General features: G+C 38.2%; 1 protein-coding gene and 1 non-coding gene across 2 annotated transcripts in view; one reads left to right on the forward strand and one right to left on the reverse strand.

Annotated features, from left to right (window-relative positions):
• Positions 1-17,797, reverse strand: part of DDX4 (DEAD-box helicase 4) — a 104,709-nt gene that overhangs the window by 75,238 nt on the left and 11,674 nt on the right. The gene's annotated exons all lie outside the window — the stretch shown is intronic.
• Positions 4,331-4,437, forward strand: LOC125114709 (U6 spliceosomal RNA). Its single transcript, XR_007131881.1, has one exon. It is a non-coding gene; the product is annotated as a U6 spliceosomal RNA (small nuclear RNA).

The following is a 17,797-nucleotide window of genomic DNA, read 5'->3' on the forward strand; positions in this document are numbered from 1 at the left end:
AAGGGACAGGGGAAGGGAGTGGGATGGATTAGGAGCTTGGGGTTAACAGATGCAGATTATTGCCTTCAGAAAGGATTAGCAATGAGATCCTGCTGTTGTAGCACTGGGAACTATGTCTAGTCACTTATGATGGAACATGATAATGGGAGAAAAAAGTATGTATACGTGTATGTGTAACTGGGTCACCATGCTGTACAGTAGGAAAAAAAAGGGGGAAAATATATATATATATATATATTTTTTTTTTTTTTTCAAGAAAGCAATAAAGACTTGTCAGAGTGACAAATCACCAGCAATCTGACGGGAGTAGAGGAAGGGAGAGAAAGAAAAGACAACAAATAGTATAAGGATTTTTTTTAAGGAAAAGGAAATAACCTCAAAAACAACGAGAGTTGGAGTTCCCGTCGTGGCGCAGTGGTTAACGAATCCGACTAGGAACCATGAGGTTGCGGGTTCGGTCCCTGCCCTTGCTCAGTGGGTTAACGATCCGGCGTTGCCGTGAGCTATGGTGTAGGTTGCAGACGCGGCTCGGATCCCGCATTGCTGTGGCTCTGGCGTAGGCCGGTGGCTACAGCTCCGATTCAACCCCTAGCCTGGGAATCTCCATATGCCGTGGGAGCAGCCCAAGAAATAGCAACAACAACAACAACAACGACAACAGACAAAAGACAAAAGACAAAAAACAAAACAAAACAATGAGAGTTGCTGTTCAGTGGGTATAAAGTTTTAGTCATACAAAATAAAAAAGTTCCTGGAGTTCTGTTGTACAACACTGTGTATACTGTACTACACACTTAAAAGTTTAAGAGACTAGCTTGTTATTTGCTTTTACCACAACATAAAAATTATCATGAACAATTTATATCAATAAATTTAAAACTTAAACAGAAAATTCCCAAGAAAATTAACTCAGCAAAACTAACTCGAGAAACAATAAAAACCAAACTGTCCTATAGAAAATGAACTAGTACTTAAATCTCTGCATCACTCTTAAACATAGTTTCACAGGTCAAGCTCTGTCAAAATCTCCAAGAACAAATCATTCCAAGGTCATACAATTCTATCAGAAAATAGGAAGAGGAATTATTCCCCAACTCATTCTACAAGGCCATCATAATTTTGATAAAAGGACAGGAGAAAATTATAAACCTATCTTACTCATAAGTAGATACAAAATCTCAAAAACACGTATTAGTAAATCAAGCCCAAAAGTAAATTGAACATATAAAACACTACGACCAAGTTGGGATTATTCCTGTATTCAAGATTTTAACATCAGAATGCCTAAAAAGGTAATTAACAACATTAATAAAATAAAAAAAACTATCTAAATAGATTAAAGTATGTAATACAATTCTACACTATTCATGACTTAAAATATAAACATAGCAAACAAGAAAAAAAAACAGATATTCATGGCAGCTTTGTTCATAATAGCAAAAAAGGAAACAACTCAAATGTGCATCAAGAAAAGAATTAAAATATGTGGCACAGTCATACAAGTTATTATATATACTATGTTCTGTATTATATAGTGTTCTATATTATATATATATCACACATATAACATATATATGGTATACTTACACAGCAGAGTATAATTATTAATGAACCACAATTGGCAACATAGATAAACCTTAGAAGCAATACTGAGTGAAAAATTAAATTGCAGAACAAAGACTATATATGGTAAAGTACCATTTTTGTAAAACTCAAAGAAGCAAATTTAAATACAGTATTTAGGGGACATATATACATGATAAAGCTTTTTTTTTTTAAAGGAAGTGAAAATTCTGCTGTATAGCAAAGGAAACTATACCCAATCACTTATGATGCAATATGATGGAGGATAATGTGAGAAAAAGAATGTATATATATGTATAATTGGGTTACTTTGCTGTATAGTGGAAATTGACAGGACACTGTATAGCAACCATAATAAAAAAAATTTTTTTAAAGGAAGGGAAAGAAACAACACAGGATGGGGACTGAACAACACAACAGGAAAAGAATATGTAAACAGTATCAGTAATTTTCATAAAGGGGATGGTGATTCAAAACATCTATTAAGCTTCATAATTTACATATGTGACATTTTAAATACAGTATTTTTCATAAAAATGTCTTCAAGAAAGGTTCAACAATAAAGTCACAGGATAAAAATTTTTTTGAATTCCTATCCTCACTAGTTGCCACATATTTAACATGGGTAAAAAAACCTTCCAAAAATTAAAAAAATGCTAAAAAATACTTAAGTCACATATACTCTTCTGGAATCATAATTCATAACAGTTTCCTTCTCTCTTGATGAGGCTAAACATTTCATCAAGTAACCTAAAGCCTGATGAGTTCCAGATAGTAGTAACTAGGTAAAGCTCAAATGCTCTCAGATTATGGAAAGCTCAAAACCAACTTATGAAGATCTACTCAAAAATCTAACAGCAAAAAGAAGAAGAAAAAGGAATTCCCATCATGGCTCAATGAACCCAACTAGTATCTATGAGGATGCGAGTTCAATTCCTGGCCTCACTGAGCAAGTTAAGGATGTGGCATTGTGGCATAGGTCACAGGTGCAAGTTGGATCCTGCACGGCTGTGGCTGTGCTGTAGGCTGGCGGCTACAGCTCCAATTAGACCCCTAGCCTGAGAATTTCCATATGCTGCACATGTAGCCCTAAAAAGCAAAAAAAAAAAAAAAAGAAGAAGAAGAAAATCTAATTGTTCTAACTGCTCCAACATTCAAAGGACTCCACATGGGCAAAGTACCAGTTCTGGCATCATGATAGAAGTAGTCTTGCTTTTGGCAAAGAGTTAAAAGGAAGGATAAGGGGACATTACAAGGATAAGAACATTCCAGTCAAGGACACAGGCAAAAAAATAAACAATTTTCCAAATGCAATGATGTGCCCTCTTATTACTCCTTTTCAATCTCATCCTCAAAGTTTTAGCTTAAAAGTATACATATTGGGAATGAAGACATAAGACATAAAACTGTCTTTTTCACAAATGCCGTGATCATCTACATAGAAAATCCAGAAGAACTGATTTAAAAAAAAAAAAACCCTGGAATTAACATGTAATTTTAGCAAGATTGGAGGATACAAGGTTAAGATACAAAAGTTAATTGCATTCCTATACACCAGTAATAAACAAATAGAATTTGAAACTAAAAATAGATTACCAACTACATTAACACCCCAAAAATGAAACTGTTGGGTGTAAAGCTAACAAAATATGTAGATCTATATGAGGAAAACTATTAAACTCTGGTTAATGAAATCAAAGAACTATATAAAGGAGAGATAATTCCATATTCTTGGAGAACACTCAATCTTGTCAAGATGTCAGTTCTTCCCAACTTGACCTAGAAATACAGTATGATCCCAGTCAAAATTCTAGTAACTGAAATATTTTGTGGAGTTCCTGCTGAGGTTCAGTGGGTTAAGAATCCAACTGTGGTGACTCAGGTCACTGCAGAGGTGCAGCTTCAATCCCCGACCCAGAAACTTCATATGCAGCGGGTATGGCAATCAATCAATCAATCAATATTTTGTGGATATCAACAAACTGATTTTAAGTGTATGGAAAGACAAAAGACCCAGAATACCCACCACAATAGGAGGACAAAGTTGGAAGACTGACACTACCCAACTTCAAGACTTACTATAAAGCTATAGTAATTAAGACAGTTTTGGAGTTCCCATTGTGGCTCAGTGGTAATGAATCGGACTAGGATCCACGAGGACATGGGTGCAATCCCTGGCCTCCCTCAGTGGGTTAAGGATCTGGCGTTGCTGTGAACTGTGGTGCAGGTTGCAGACATGGCTCAGATCTGGTGTTGCTGTGGCTGCAGTGTAGGCCAGTAGCTATATCTCTAATCTGACCCCTAGCCTGGGAACTTCCATGTGTCATGAGTTCAGCCCTAAAAAAGACCGGGAAAAAAAAAAAAAAAAGACATTGTGGTGTTAGCAAAAGAAGACAAACAGATCAATGGAACAGAACAGGGAACTTAGAAAAAGACCCATGAAAATACATTCAACTGATCTTTGACAGGATAACAAAGGTAATACAGTGGAGCAAAGAAAGCCTTTTCAATAGTGATGGAAGAGAACATCCACATGATTAAAAACAAACAAACAAAAAAATGAATCAAGAGCAGATCTTATATCCCTCACAAAAATTAATTCAAAATGGATCACAGACATAAATGTAAATGCAAAAATACTGAACTCCAAGAAGATAACATAGGAGAAAATCTAGACAACCTTGAAAATGGAAATGACTTTTTAGATAATACACCAAAGGCGTAATCCATGAAAGAAGTAATTTAAGTGCTCGCTTCGGCAACACATATACTAAAATTGGAACGATACAGAGAAGATTAGCATGGCCCCTGTGCAAGGATGACACGCAAATTCGTGAAGTGTTCCATATTTAAAAAAAAAATAAAGAAAGAACTTAAAAGCTAGAATTCACTAAAATTAAAAACTTCTGGACTTCCTATCATGGCTCAGCAGAAATGAATCCAACTACGAACCATGAGGTTGTGGATTTGATCCCTGGCCTCACTCAGTTGGTTAAGGGTCCGGTGTTGCCGTGAGCTGTGGTGTAGGTCGCAGCCTCGGCTAGGACCCTGCATTGCTTTGGCTCTGGTGTAGGCCAGCAGCAACAGCAGGAACTTCCATATGCCATGAGTGTGTCCCTAAAAAAAAGGACAAAAGACAAAAAAAAAAAAATTCTCTGTGAAAGACAGTGTCAAGTGAATGAGAAGACAAGTGAATGTGTCAAGTGAATGCCACACACTGGGAGAAAAATATTTGTAAAAGACACAGCTGATAAAAGACTGTTATCCAAAATAAACAAAAACTCTTAAAACTTAAGAAAATCCAAATAAAAAATAGGCCAAAGCCCTTAACAGACACATCACCAAAGAGGACAAAAAAGAATATGGAAAGATGCTCCACATGATTAGGACATCAGAGAAACGCAAACTAAAACAATGAGATACATGCATATGTATATATTTGTGTATATCAATGTATAAATATATATATATTTATTTGAATAGCCAAAATGCGTAACACTGACACCACCAAATGCTGGCAAGGATATAGAGCAACGACAACTCTCATTTATTGATGGCAGGAATGCAAAGGAGTATAGACACAATTTGGAAGACAGCCTGGTAGTTTCTTTAAAAATTAAGCAACCTCTTAACCATACCATTGAGCAACTGTGCTCCTTGGTATTTATCCAAAGGAATTGAAAACTTAAACCCACACAAAAATATGAATATGGATATTTAGAGCAGTTTTATTCATAACTACCAATACTTGGAGCAACCAAGATGTCCACAGTAAATGTACTGAAAGAAACTGTGGTACATTCAGACAATGGCATATTACTAATTGCCAAAAAAATGAGCTATCAAGTCATGAAAAGACATGAAAGAGCTTTAAACTCATATCACTAAGTAAAAGAAGCCACAATGGAAAGGCTACAAAACTCTATGATTCCAACTATATGACATTCTGGAAACAGAAAAACTATGGTGACAGTAAAGAGATCAGTGGTTGCAAGAAGGTGAAGGAGAGGGGTAGGGATGAACTGGCAGAACATGGATTATTTTTAAGGTGGTGAAAATATTCTGTGTGGCACTATATGATAGATACATCTCATTACACATTTGTGCCAACCCATAGAACACACAATACCACAAGTAAGCCATAATGTAAACTATGGACTTTGAATAATGATGTGTCTATGTAGGTTCATCAATTACAACAAATGCACAACTCTGGTGGGGATGTTGGCAGTTCGGAAGGCTGAGCATGTGTGGGGACAGGGAGTTTATCGGAAATCTCTATAACTTCCCTTTAATTTTGTTGCTGTGAACTTAAAATTGCTCTAAAAATTAGTCTTAATCATTTTATTTTAAAAAATGATTAAGCCATTACATTTTATTTATTTTTTTATATAATGATTTTCATTTTTTTCCACTATAACTGGTTTACAGTGTTCTGTCAATTTTCTACTGTACAGCATGGTGACCCAGTTACACATATATGTATGTGTTCTTTTTTCTCACATTATCATGCTCCATTATAAGTGACCAGACATAGTTCCCAGTGCTGCACAGCAGGATCTCATTGATAATCCATTTCAAAGGCAATAGTCTGCATCTATTCACAATAGCCAAGCCAGTAAAGTTTATGTTTATTTTACCGTGATTTTTAAAAAGTTTTGAAAACTTATTACAAAGATGGCAGATTAGCAGGATGTAAGGCTCATCTACCCCCACAAATACATTGAAAACACAACTACAGGTGGAACCATTTGCACAGAAAATTTGCGAAAAACTGACAATAGACCTCAAGATTATGATAGAACAAGAAAAACATTACAAAACTGGATAGGACATAAGAAAGAAGAAGTGGGGAAAAAAAAGCAAAAGGAAACGAGACAGAACCTGCTCCCCCAGGAGGGAGCTAGAAAGAGGAATAGCTCCTGCACCCCAGGAAGTTCCCCCACCAGTGATGAGACCAGCCAAAAACAGGAGGAACTCTAGACAAGTGGTCTGAAGCAGTTAAGAAGGAGACAGTCCTCATAAATAGTCAATGCTAAGGGCAACAAGCAACCATAGGCAGGTACCAGATGGTGTTGGGAACTAAAACTATGGTCTTAGAGATCAGACCCAAAGAAGGAGCTGGGGCCCTCTACGTGGGGAAAAAACCAGGACTGCCCTTGCGAAAATAGCCTGGAGGGACTAGAGTATAGGGCGACCACAATGGAGAGCATCTAAGTGGAGGCAACCCAGTTGGGCTTAGAGACAAGATGCCATTGTTTGGGAGTGCTAGAAGGAAGAGACAGGATCCACCACTACAGCCTTGCTCCTTACGCCTGCTTCTCAAGCTGCAGGACACTGCATGCCTCAACTTGGGAATCACTTGGCTGTAGTGGCTGCCTAGCAATCGCTGGGAATCAGTCCCACCCTGAGAGCTACAGACTTTTTGGAGCAGGTAGAGTAACTGCCTGGGGGAATAACATAAGTTCCTGGTTCCAGCCGGCAGGGGCCCTACGCTAGTGGAGCCCAACCTGTGCCAGAAGAGCTGCCAGGGCTGGCAGTGCTCATCCCTCGAAAGGATCAGGGAAAACACAGATACTGTGACTCCACCTAGAGAATCTGCCAGAGATCTGAACAGCTGGGCAGCACCAGAAAAGCTGGGGGTGGCAGTGCCCACTTCCTACAAAAGCAATGACCTGCTTGAGCAGGGAAGACACAGGAGTCTCAATTCCACCCAGAGAAGCTGCGCCCATTCTCATGAGAGGGCCGCCAGGCCTGCTCTCTGCTAATCAGGGAAAACACAGGCACCTTGGCTCCACTCAGACAATCTAGAGAGGCTCACGTCAGCAAAGCAGTGCCAGAAAAACTGCTAGTGGCAGTGCCCACTTCCTGCAAAAGCAGTGACCCGCTTGAGCAGGGAAAACATAGGCATCTCAGCTCTGCCCAGAGAATCTGAAGAGGCTCATGCCAGTGTGGGAGTGCCCTTTCCCGTGAGAGGGCTACCAGTGCCTGCCCCTGTTCATCAGAAAAAACAAAGGCAACTTGGCTCTGCCCAGAGAATCTGCAGAAGCTTGCACCAGCAAAGCAATGCCAGAAAAGCCGCCTGGGGCAGTGCCCATTTTCATGAGAGGGCTGCCAGTGACCACTCTCTGACAGAGCTGTAGGCTTCCCAACTGGCAAAAAAGCACAGATACAGGACCCCTGCCAGGGGCCCTGTGAAGGCTCACATAGGTGGCACTCTTTCCACACCAAGGGAGCCAGGGGAGGCCCATTAACCCCACATTCCAACCTGCAGGACTACAGAGAGCACTCCTACCAGCAGCAAGGCAGGGGGAGGGACCACCAGAAACACACATCCTGCAGCTACAGAGACAGCCTGTGAGCAACAATTAGGGAGAAACCCCCCACCCCTGAGGCTTTAGATAGAGATCCCTAGAGTGGCCAAGCAAGGAAAGTGCTAGTGGAACAGTGAAACCTGCTCCTATATCTACAGAGAACAATCCCTAGAGCCTACTTAGCAAAGAGGTACATGTGAACCACTACCACCCCTGAGAACTCCAGGATTGGACACTGGCTTCAACATCTACATATCAACTGTCAAGGGGAAGATAAATAGAAAGGTATACACTATGAGACATCAAAGAAGCAGCTTTAAGACAAAGGAACAAGACAAAAACACACAAAACCACCAAATGATGAGGAGATAGGCAATTTACCTGAAAAAGAATTCAGAGTAATGATAGTAAAGATGATCCAAGATCTTGGAAAAAGAATGGAGACATAGATTGAGAACTTAAAAGAAATGTTTAACAAAGAGTTAAAGGATTTAAAGAACAAAATGAATAATGCAACAGCTGAAATAAAAAATAATCTAGAAGGAATCAATAGCAAGGTTAACAGAGGCAGAAGAATAAGTGAGTGGAAGCAAGAGTGGTGGAAATCACTGCTACAGAAAATAAATAAATAAATAAATAAACTGAGGAGAGTCTAAGAGACATCTGGGACAACATTAAACCTACCAACATTCACATCATAGGGGTTCCAGAAGGGGAAGAGAGAGAAAAAGGGCCAAATAATATATCTGATGAGATTACAACTGAAAATTTCCCAAATATGGGAAGGAAACACTCACTCAAGTGGAAAAGGCACAGAGAATTCCATACAAAATAAACCCCAGAAGAAATACAGCAAGACACATACTAATCACACTAACAAATTTAGGTTCAAAAAATATATACATTAAGAGCCACAAAGAAGAAGCAACAAATCACATATAAAGGAATTCCCATTAGGATAAGAGCTAATCTCTCAGCAGAAACTCTACAAGTCAGAAGAGAATGGCTATATATATTTGAGGTGATGAAGAGGAGAAACCTAGAAACAGGAACACTCTATCCAGCAAAGCTCTCATTCAGATTGATGGAGAGATCAACAGCTTCACAGACAAGCAAAAGTTAAGAGAATTCAGCACCTCCAAACCAACTTTTCATCAACTACTAAAGGAACTTCTCTAAGCAGATAAGGAAAGGCCACCAATTAGAAACAAGAATATTAAAAATGATGAAGCTTACTGGTAAAGGCAAAGAAAATTTAAAAGTAATAAATCACCCATTGACAAATATGATATCTAAACTAGCAAGCATGAGAAGAGAGGACAAACGCAGAACACTGAAAATGCACTTGAAATTAAGGAGACCAGAAAGACGAAACAACTCTGCACACATGTAGATGGATATATCAAAATATAAGAGGGAGTTCCTGTCGTGGGGCAGAGGAAACAAATCCAACTAGGAACCATGAGGTTTCGGGTTCGATCCCTAGCCTTACTCACTGGGTTAAGGATCCAGCATGGCCATGAGCTATGGCGTAGGTCGCAGACACAGCTTGGGTCCTGCATTGCTGTGGCTGTTGTGTAGGATGGCGGCTGTAGCTCTAATTAAACCCCTAGCCTGGGAACCCCCATATGCCTCAGGTGAGGCCCTAAAAAGCAAACAAACAAACAAACAAAATATATATATATATGGAACCACTAGTCATTATAACTATGATGGTCACACATATAAATAAGAAAAACCAGCCAAACCTAACACTAAACCTGATCAGCAAATAACAAGACAACAAAAAGAGGAAGGGAAGAAAATAGACCCAATATAGCAAACAAAAAATAATTTTAAGTATATAACAATAAATACATAATTATCCTTAATTACATTGAATGAAAATGGATTAAATGCTCCAACTAAAAGAAAAGACTAGCTGAATGGATTCAAAAGCAAAACCCATAAATATGCTGTCTACAGGAGACCCACTTCAGATCTAAGGATAAATACAGACTTACAGTGAAGGGATAGAATAAAATATTACATGCAAATGGAAATTACAGAAAAGCAGGAGTAGCAATACTCATAATCATAAAAAAAATATTTTAAGATAAAAGAAGGCCACAAGAGACAAAGAAGAACATTACATAATGATCAAAGAATTAATATAAGAAGAAATAACAGGCGCCTCCATGGTAGCGGCCTGGTATCACTGCCCTTAGGACCGTTGCTTGTAGTCCCTTGACTCCCACTGTCCACACAAGCCAGTTTGTGCTCAGCATCCTGTGCACATCCTTGCAAGTGACAGAGCCATGAGTATGACTTCCAGCATACAAGTTCCCACTCTGTGATGGATCGCACATAAAACACAATGAAGAGAGTGGCAACAACATGGGATCTCTGATCATTAAGAAAAAAGACACTTAAATGGACACTTTTTATGCTGCAAACCAATTTGTCATGATGTTTCCTGATGTTTAATTAGAATGATTCACTTCCCCTGGGTTCTAGATGTGGTACATTGCAAACTACAGCTTTCATATTCAAGGCACTTGCCTTACTTGTTGAACCATCGTGGTGCATATTTTGTTCAAACAAAAAAAAAGGAAAAAGTAAAAACCAACCTCGTGGCCTTTGGGTTATTTTGGTCTTATAAGGATCCATTTCTTTACATTTAAAAATAATAACCTTAGAATATAGTTGTATGGTGAAGTTAACATATTAAATTTTCTCAAAATCATCTATGTGCTGATTGTACTTACAGGTTTTGAAGAAAAACTATCACCATTTAATATTATTTGGTTGATCTAGAAAGTAAATTGGATGTTATTAAGCTACATTAATCCCTTATAACAATCTAGGAAAAAACTGTTACGACCTTGGCTTGCTTCTTGATAGTGATAATGACACTGAGATAGTACAGCTTTTGTGTTTTCAATCAAAATGAACTCTGAATGTTAATTCTGCTTAATTATAAGTGGGCCAGGTCAATAATAAAGGGGCAGAAACTTCTTTGTACTCATCTTCATGGACATCTAATTGATCCATTAAAAAAAAAACAGTAGTGGAAAAAAAAAAACAATTTTAAATATATATGCACCCAACATAGGAGTAGCACATTATATAAGGCAACTACTAACAGCCATAAAAGGGGAAACTGACAGTAACACAATAATAGCAGGGGACTTTAACACTCCATTTACAGCAATGGACAGATCATCCAGACAGAAAATCAGCAAGGAAACACAGGCCTTAAAGATACAATAGACCTTGGAGTTTCCATCATGGCTCAGTGGTTAACAAATCCAACTAGGAGCCATGAGGTTACTGGTTTGATCCCTGGCCTCACTCAGTAGGTTAAGGATCCAGAGTTTGCTGTGAGCTCTGGCATAGGCCAGTGGCTACAGCTCTGATCAGACCCCTGGCTTGGGAACCTCCATATGCTGCAGGTGCAGCCCTAGAAAAGACAAAAAAGAAAAAAAAAAGTTACATTAGACCAAATAGACCTAACTGATATCTAAAGAACTTTTCACCGCAAAGCAGCAGAATACACTCTCTTTTCAAGTGCACACAGAACATTCTCCAGGATAGATCCTATCTTAGGCCACAGATAAGCCTTGATAAATTTTTAAAAAACTGAAATTAAATCAATCATTTTCTCGGACCACAACACTATGAGACTAGAAATAAACTACACACAAAAAAAAAACAGCAAAAAACACAAACTCTTGGATGCTAAACAATCAATGCGTCATTGAAGAAATTAAAGAGGAAATTAAAAAATACATAAAGACAAATTACAATGATGATACAGCAATCCACAATCTATGGGACACAGCAAAACCAGGTCTGAGAAGGAAGTTTATAGCAGTAAAATCTTATCTCAGGAAAGAAGAAAAATGCAAATAAAACAACCTAATCTTACACCTTAAACACCTAGAGAAGGAAGAAGAGAGCCCAAAATTAGTAGAAGGAAAGAATTTATAAAAATTAGAGCAGAAATTAATAACATAGAGACAAAGAAAACAATTGAGAAGATCAATGAAACCAAAAATTGGTTCTTGGAAAGATCAAAAAAATTGATAGACCATTATCCAGACTCATCAAGCAAAAAAAAGGAGAGTTCAAATCAATAAATTTAGAAATGAAAAGTGAGAATTATAACTGACACTGCAGAAATGCAAAGGATCATGAGAGACTACTATAAGGAACTGTATGCCAATAAATGGACAACCTAGAAGAAATGGACAGATTCTTACAAAGGTACAACCTACCAAGACTGAATCAGGAAGAAACAGAAAATATTGAATAGATCAATCACAAGTACTGAAACTGAATATGTGATTTAAAAACTTCCAAAAAACAAAAGTCCAGGACCTGATGGCTTCATAGCTGAGTTCTACCAAACATTCACAGAAGAGTTAACACCTCTTCTGAAACTTTTCCAGAAAATTGCAAAGGAAGGAACACTCCCAAGCTCATTTTATGAAGCCACCGTTACTCTGATACCAAACCAGATAAAGAATCCACAAAAAAACTACAGAAAAATATCACTCATGAACATAGATGCACAAATCCTCAACAAAATATTAGCAAACTGCATACAAATATACATTAAAACCAAATATACATGAAAACCATGGTCAAGCAAGATTTATCCCAGGGATGCAAGGATTCTTCAATATCCACAAATCTACCAATGTGATATACCACATCAACAAAATGAAAATAAAAACCATATGATCATCTCAATAGATGCAGAAAAAGCTTTTGACAAAATTCAACACCTATTCCTGATAAAAACTCTCCAGAGAGTGGACATAAAGGGTAATTACCTCAACATAATAAAAGCCATTTATGACAAGCCCACAGCTAACATCATTCTCAATGGTGAAAAACTGAAAGCATTTTCACTAAGATCAGGAACAAGACAAGGATGTCCTCTTTCACCAATGTTATTCAACATAGTCTTGGAAGTCCTAGCCATGGCAATCAGAGAAGAGAAAGAAATAAAGGAATCCAAATTGGAAAAGAAGAAGTAAATTACCACTGTTTGCAGATGACATGATTCTATACCTAGAAAATCCTAAAGACACTACCAGAAAACTATTAGAGCTCATCAATGAATTTAGTAAAGTTGCAGGATACAAAATTAATACACAGAAATCGATTTCATTTCTACATATTAACAATGAAAGATCAGAAAGAGAAATTTGGGAAACAACCCCATTTACCATCAGATCAAAAAGAATAAAATACCTAGGAATAAACCTCCCTAAAGAGACAAAAGACCTGTACTCTGACAACTATGACACTGATTGAAAAAAATCAAAGACACAATTAGATGGAAAAATATACCATGCTCTTGGATTAGAAGAATACAGTCAAAATGACAATGCTACCTAAGGCATCTACAGTTTCAATGAAATTCCTATCAAATTACCAATGACATTCCTTACAGAACTAGAACAAGATAATTTAAGATTTCTACGGGAGTTCCCGTCGTGGCGTAGTGGTTAACGAATCCGACTAGGAACCATGAGGTTGAGGGTTCGGTCCCTGCCCTTGCTCAGTGGGTTAACGATCCGGCGTTGCCGTGAGCTGTGGTATAGGTTGCAGAAGCGGCTCGGATCCCGCGTTGCTGTGGCTCTGGCATAGGCCGGTGGCTACAGCTCCTCTTAGACCCCTAGCCTGGGAACCTCCATATGCCGCGGGAGCGGCCCAAGAAATAGCAAAGAGACAAAAAAAAGAAAAAAAAAGATTTCTATGAAAACACAAAAGACCTTGAACAGCCAAAGCAATATTGGGAAGAAAAAAAATTAAAAAAACAGAACTGGAGTAATCAGGCTACCTGACTTCAGACTCTACTACAAAGCCACAGTGATCAACATAGTATAGTACTGCCACAAAAACAGAAATATAGATCAATGGAACAGGATAGACAGCCTAGAAATGAACCCAAGCACCTATGGTCAGCTAATCTAAGACAAAGGAGGCAAGAACATACAGTGGAAGAAAGACAGTCTCTTCAATAAGTGGTGCTGGGAAAACTGGACAGCCACATGGAAAAGAATGAAATTAGAACTCTCTAACACCATTCACAAAAATAATCTCAAAATGAATTAAAGACCTAAATGTAATAAGGCCAGATACTATATAATTCCTACAGGAAAACACCGGCCAAACACTCTCTGACATAAAAGACAGCAGTATCTTCTCAGATTCTCCTCCTAGAATAATAACAATACAAACAAAAATAAACATATGGGGCCTAATCAAACTAAAAAGTTTCTTCACAGCAAAGGAAACCCTAAACAAAACAAAAAGACAACCATGGAATGGGAGAAAATCTTTGCAAGTGAATCAACTGACAAGGGATTCATCTCCAAAATTTATGAACACCTTCTGCAGCTCCATACCAAAAAAACAAACAACCCCATCCAAAAATGGGCAGAAGATCTAAACGGACATTTCTCCAAAGAAGACATACAGATGGCCAAAAAACACATGAAAAGATGTTCATCATCACTCATTACTAGAGAAATGCAAATCAAAACCACTACGAGGTACCACCTTACACCAGCCAGAATGGCCATCATCCAAAAGTCTACAAACAATAAGTGCTGGAGAGGGTGTGGAGAAAAAGGAGCCCTAGTGCACTGTTGGGGGGATTGTCAATTGGTGCGCCAACTGGTGCACCAACTGTGGAAAGCAGTATGGAGAGTCCTCAGAAAACTAAACATAGAACTACCATTTGATCCAGCAATCCCACTCCTGGGCATCTATCCAGAGAAAACCAAGACTTGCAAAGACACATGTACTCCGATGTTCACTGAAGCACTATTTACAATAGCCAAGACATGGAAACAACCTAAATGTCCACTGACAGAGGAGTGGATCCAGAAGATGTGGTACATATACACAATGGAGTATTACTCAGCCATTAAAAAGAACAAAATACCAGCATTTTTTGCAACATGGATGGACCTAGAAACTATCATGCTAAGTGAAGTCAGCCATACAATGAGACACCAACATCAAATGCTTTCACTGACACGTGGAATCTGAAAAAAGGACAGACTTAACTTCTTTGCAGAACAGATACTGACTCACAGACTTTGAAAAACTTATGGTCTCCAAAGGAGACAGTTCAGAGGACCGGGGGCGGGGGGGGGGGGGATGCGCTGGGGTTTGTGGGATGGAAATCCTATAAATTGGGTCACGATGATCATTGTACAACTATAAATGTAATAAATATATTGAATAATTAAAGTTTATTTTTAATAAACTATCAGCTACTGTTAAAAAAATAAAAATAAAAAATAAAAAGAACAGATTCAGATGAGTAAAAGCTCAATGTGAAAGGCAAAAACGCTAAAGATAACTTAGGTGGTTATTTTTTTGACACAGAGGTAGGGAAGAGCTTCTTAACTAAAACTGCAAAGGAAATCGGAAAGCAAAAAAATTAGTTAATGGCTTCGAATTATAAATTTTGATCAGTGAGGAATATCATGGACAAAACTGACAGATAATAATGGAAGGAAATGTTCACAATGTCAAAATCAGAAAAAAGCACAAGGAGCTCCCATTGTGGTTCAGCAGATTAAGGATCCTGGAGACCTGGGTTTGATCCCTGACCTCACTCAGCGAGTGTAAGGATCCAGCATTGCCACAAGCTGCTATGAAGACTGCAAATGCAGCTTGGATTCAGTCGTGCCATGGCTGTGGCACAGGCCGACAGCTGGAGTTCTGATTTGACCCCTGGCCCAGGAACTTCCATGTGCCACAGGTGCGGTCATAAAAGACAAAATTAAAATAAAAATCATAAAATCTAAAACATAGGAAAATGCTAGCCAATCAACAAAAAGAGAACATGCCCAATACAAAAATGGACTAAAAATAAAATAGGCAAACTTACATAAGTGGAAACCCAAAAAGATAACCAGCATAGAAAGAGACAGTTAAGCTCATAAATAATCAGATAAGTGCATATTAAAACAATGAGATTATACCCAATAGCTTGGCTAAAGTAAAAGATTGAAAAAGAAAAAAAATTAAATGGTTAAGAAAGAAATCAGCAAAGACAGCACAGGGTCTGTACAATACAATGAGGAACCAGAGGGGAAAGAAGAATGAAATACAAAATGAGATAGAAAACAGTTTAAAACTTAAATCCTCTAGAAAAGATCTAAATGATTCCTCTCTAGAGAAACTGCTTTTCCCAACAAAACAGCTTAACCCTGGCTTAGTCACTTAATAGTAGAACCCAGCAGTCAGCAATCTGTGCCCAGGCACAAAGTTGAGTTTCCAATCAGCATTTTCATGTTCCACTCTCAAATACAAAAAGGCAGGCAAGGAGCACTAGACTTTTGAAGAAAGTCACCTACACAAACACATGGAAAAAGTCAAACAATAAAAGGAACAGAAATAATATTCAAATGAAATTATAATAATCTTCAGACAAATAAATAAAATTTCTCACAAGTAAAGGATATGAATTACAGATTTAACAGACGCACTAAGTGTCTTGGACAATAAATAAAAAGTCCCACATCGAGGTATATGGTCATAAAAATTTCAGAACACAGAAGACAAAGTGAGATCCTAAAAGCTTTACAAGAGTTTAGAAAAAGTCATATACAAATGACCACTATTCAGATTATTGAACATAGCATCACTAGAATTTCATGTAAAATGAAGTGATTATAGAGTGTGGAGAAAAATTATTTCCAGCCTAAAATGTTAAACTATGAATCAAGTATGAAAATAAAGACATTTGCAGTCTCTCGAATTTATTTACACATGCTTCTTTTCCCAAGAAGCTGTAGGAAAATGGGCTCCACCAAAGTTGGGAGATAGGGGAATCAAGATACAAAAACATGGGATCCAGGGAAAAAGGAATGTGACACAGTAAAGCGGTGAAGCGTAATTCTTGGGATGAAAACCTAGGGAGCAGCAAGCTTATACTGGAGAGGATTGAGGAATCAAAGAAAAATAAAACTGACAGATCACTGTATATATGATAGGAACTATGAATAGTTTGATAGATATCCATGCTTAGAAAGATAGTTAAAAACTAGGAACATAAATAGATATGAATGGAGTGCTGGGGTTCCAGCAGAGGGTTTGGAAGTGAATTAGAAATAGAAACATAGGAGTTCCCACTGTGGAGCAAGGGCATCAGTGGCAGGACTGCTGGGTCTCAAGTTTGATCCCCAGCCCCGCACAGTGGGCTAAGGATCCGGCACTGCCACAGCTGCAGCTCAGGTCATGACTGTACCTCAGATCTGACCCCTGGCCCAGAGCTCCATATGCCACTGGACAGCCAAAATGGGGGAAAAAATCATTGGGAGTTCCTGTTGTGGCGCAGCAGAAATGAATCTGACTAGTATCCATGAGGATATGGGTTCAATCCCTGGCCTCGCTGTGAGCTGTGGTATAGGTTGCAGATGTGGATCCCACGTTGCTGTGGCTGTGGTATAGGCTGGTGGTTGTAGCTCTGATTTGACCCCTGACCTGGGAATTTCCACATGCTGTTGGTGTGGCCCTAAAAAGCAAAAAAAAAAAAAAAAGAAAGAAACAGAAGATTAAGTAGACAAAACAAGGTAAAGATTAACTCTAATAAAAACAAAACAGAAGCTTGAATGATAAAGGAAATGTAACCATAATATATTACATGGCTCATAAGTAAATGATATATACACAGCCATGGTATAAAAATTGAATATAGATTTTCATGCAAAAAGTGTGGTAACCATTAGGAAAGTAGGAAGGGAAGAAGTAATAACAGGGCATGCCAGGGAAGGGGAGAAGCTTAAAACTAGTATCAGAGGGGGACTGGATCCAGGACCCATCCCTTAATTTCCTCCACACATCCCCTGCTCCCAGGGATACCAAAATCCCTGGGTGTACAA

Source organism: Phacochoerus africanus, chromosome 1, assembly GCF_016906955.1.
Source record: "Phacochoerus africanus isolate WHEZ1 chromosome 1, ROS_Pafr_v1, whole genome shotgun sequence".
NCBI classification, from domain to species: Eukaryota; Metazoa; Chordata; class Mammalia; order Artiodactyla; family Suidae; genus Phacochoerus; species Phacochoerus africanus.